The following is a 3,403-nucleotide window of genomic DNA, read 5'->3' as shown; positions in this document are numbered from 1 at the left end:
GAGCCCACCATATTGGTGCCAGACTTAGGGAGGACACCCCTTCAGCTTTAGCCCTACTGCATCTCAGAATTCCTGAACTACCAGCTTCAGCCTTCCCAGAAGTAAGGGACTTCAGGCATGTGCCACACTACTTGACACAGGTTCTAATGACTTATTTTGTACCTATATCAGTACTAAAATCTGTAATGATTAAATACTTCATGAAATGTTCTTGTTGCCTCTGGGCACGTAATAAAATTCCAGGTACCAACTCTAAGGAATATCCTGGAGACAGCCTTCTATTTCATTTTATCTTTCTTCAGGGTCAAGCATATCAAAAATGTCAGACTCTTGTGATTCACCTCTTCTAGCAATATGTTTCCTCATTGGTCATTGGATAAGTCTCAGATTTAGGGTTCCAATAGTCAAACAGAGGTTGCATGTGATCCAGAATGATAATTTTTAGCATTCTCTGTACTTCCCCCACCACTCTGCTTCTGCTGATTTTACATCTACAATATCTAGTGACAGAAAAAAAAAAAGTTTTCGTAAAGTTTGTCATGAAACTCCTGTCAGATTGCCCAAGAGCATTTAATCAAAGAAGATAGAAGAAATGAAACATGAAAAAAAAAATGGAAAAAGTATATTGATATTCCTATAACAAACTAAATGACTATGGAGGAATCATATTTAAATTCTAACATCACTGCCTTCCCCCACCCCTATGTGCTACATCAGGAACTAGAAATAAAAATTAAGTATGAGAAAAGAAATACAGATTTTTGTAAAACATACTATATACAAGCCTTCTTTATAGTTACGCCGTTGACTGAATGGAGCAGAAGACACAAGAGATGCTTGAGAACCATTGCAAGACCTGGAAATCCCATTCCCGCACATTTTGGATCACATTTCTGGATGAATAATCCCTCATGTAAATTTCTACCAGTCATTTTGCACATCCAATGAATAGAATCATAGGCACTGGTTTATTCATTCAATACACAAGCTTCAAAAGAGATTTCTAGTGTCTTGTTTTAACACAAGCTTGGGACAAATCTGATTGAAATTCATATTTCAAATATGGACTGACAAGCCAGATAGAATTGAATTGACAGAAAGTGGCACTGAAGAGAGCTACTCACTGTGCCTGAGTAAAAGGAACTTTTAGAGATAATGCTAATAATAGTAATCATAACCATAATAACAATAATAATAACACATCATGTAATTCAGTGCTTGGGGGACAGCAGGCTAAAATCTGGATAATCTATATCCACAATAAATCCCCTCATCTACACTTTACTAAACCTGTCAAAAAAAAAGTAAATAAAGTTGGTCTGGTAAGACCTCTTCTAAATGAAGTCATGCTGGCTCTTTTGTAATCACTGCTGCTTCTCCTGTCCAGGGGTGGGGAACGTGGGGCTTTGAGGCCACATGTGGCCTTCTAGGTCCTCAAGTGTGGCCCTTTGACTGTATCTAAACTTCATAGAACATAACCCCTCAACTGGATTCCGTCAAAAGACCTAGAAGGCTACATGGGGCCTCTAGGCCCCGCATCTCCCCAGCGCCCACCCCAGACATTCACTTTGGCATTCCTCTAGAAGTCTACTAGGAATCAAAGTCCATTGACTTATGGCTCCATTCTCCTTTTTTTTTTTTTTTAACAGCAAAGCATCATCTTTGCATCTAAAGGTTTCAACAAGAGGGAGATTAAGACAAAGCAGGACCAGGGGCTGAGATAGATGTCCAGAGGAAAAAACAAAGGGACAACAACAGATTCGATTTCTGAGGAAGGAGAGGGGATGAACCAAGAGCTGGGGGCATTTGGTCTGCAGGAAAGTGGGGAGAAAACATGGAAAAAGAGGGGAGTTTAGTTCCCTGCATGGTGCCCTAGTATTGCCAGGTGGGAGGGAAGATGGAGCAGCATCTCACCCTTGGCCATACAGCACAGAGGGTGACACTCTCCTCCACAGCCCCCATGACGAGGAAAGTGTGTCTAAGTCCCCTTTTCCTGCTGAGGGCCAGAGCTTGTTTCCTCAGGAGACCCTGGAGGTTGATGTCTTCCATCTCTCTCTCCCCTACTCTCCCCTCAGGGTCCCCAAGGGCAAAAATTTTTGCTAAATTCTTAGGTGCTGATCATTATGGCACAGGAGGGGGATGCTTTGATGATCCGTGGGAGGAAGCCTGCAAAGAGTCCTCTGGCCCCAGACTCAGCTTGAATTCGTCGGAGCAGCAGCCAGGTGGAAGGGGAACGTGGGGATGTCACTCTCAAGGCTCCCACACTTCCCAACTTCATCTGATGCTGAGTTTTCACCACATCAAAAGGCAGCGTGAGCACAGCAGCCACTGTTCCTGATAAAGCTCCAGACACAAAGCTGACACTGACTGAAGTCTGGTCCTTGGCTGCCATCTTACATAGCCATGTCTTCACTAACTTATAGTTAAACCAGTATAGGGCTGAAAAAGGCACATCCCTCAGTGCAGTGGCACTCCAGCCAAGCCACAGAGAGCGCCAACCACCCTGGGACACAGCTGCCCTGACACGGGCCCCAAGATGCTGGGTCTGAAGCTGTGTTCTCACCAGCTCCAGGGGGCTGATCACAGTCACAGTGCCCAGTCGGGCCATAGCTCCTGCCACCATGGGTGCATAGAGGTCAGAAGTCACAGCTTGGCTGCACAAGAAACCCTTGAGTTGGTCATAGGTAGTAAAGTAAATGGCAGTGGCAGGCACTGTCAACACTAGAGTTGCAGGGAGGCCACTCCACAGAGTCCTGGCACCCTCGTGCTGAGTAATCTTCACAAAGGCATCCACAGTGCCTGTGAAGTAGGTGGGATGCTGGTATCAGACAGCACAAAGAACTATTCTGACACAGATACAGGGGCTCGAGAATACCATTGCAGTAGAGCATACATTTCCATTTAGTATAGGGGATGCTCCAGGATCCCTGGGACTGCGCCAGCCCATGGGTGGGAGAAGGGCGCTGGGAATGCAGTTGGGCCTTCACCACATCCAGTGGGGCCGTGAAAATGGAGGTAACAAGGGCCCCTGTGCCAGATGCCACCAAATGCTGCAAGGGGCTAATGCCCCCAGGTGCTTTCTCTGATACTACACTGCCTGCTGCTTCAACATGGGTGGATGGTGGTGAAGCCCCAGGTCCCAGGGGCAGTGGGGGTCTTCCAGAGACTACCCTGGCCCACCCCGGGCCTCTGGCTCATCGCCTGGCGTTTTTGAAAGAGGAGCTCAAGTTCCCTCCATTCTCCTCCTTTTTTTTTTATTAAAACTGGAATGAAATCTTAATTTCTCCAATTTTTTCTTTTTCCTTTTCTATGACTTCTAAAATATTACCGATAGTTTATTGATTAATCAATAAACCCTGATATGTTTATGTTTATGATGTGTTTATGATATGCCTCAGGAATC

The 3,403-nt window shown here is 45.1% G+C and overlaps 1 pseudogene; it reads right to left on the bottom strand.

Annotated features, from left to right (window-relative positions):
• Nucleotides 1-2,071: 2,071 nt before the first annotated feature.
• LOC118829664 lies at nucleotides 2,072-3,198 on the bottom strand (annotated as a pseudogene).
• Nucleotides 3,199-3,403: the final 205 nt, after the last annotated feature.

Source organism: Trichosurus vulpecula, chromosome 8 (assembly GCF_011100635.1).
Source record: "Trichosurus vulpecula isolate mTriVul1 chromosome 8, mTriVul1.pri, whole genome shotgun sequence".
NCBI classification, from domain to species: Eukaryota; Metazoa; Chordata; class Mammalia; order Diprotodontia; family Phalangeridae; genus Trichosurus; species Trichosurus vulpecula.
The sequence above is the reverse complement of the archived record's forward strand: the minus strand, read 5'-3'. Positions and strand labels throughout refer to the sequence as shown.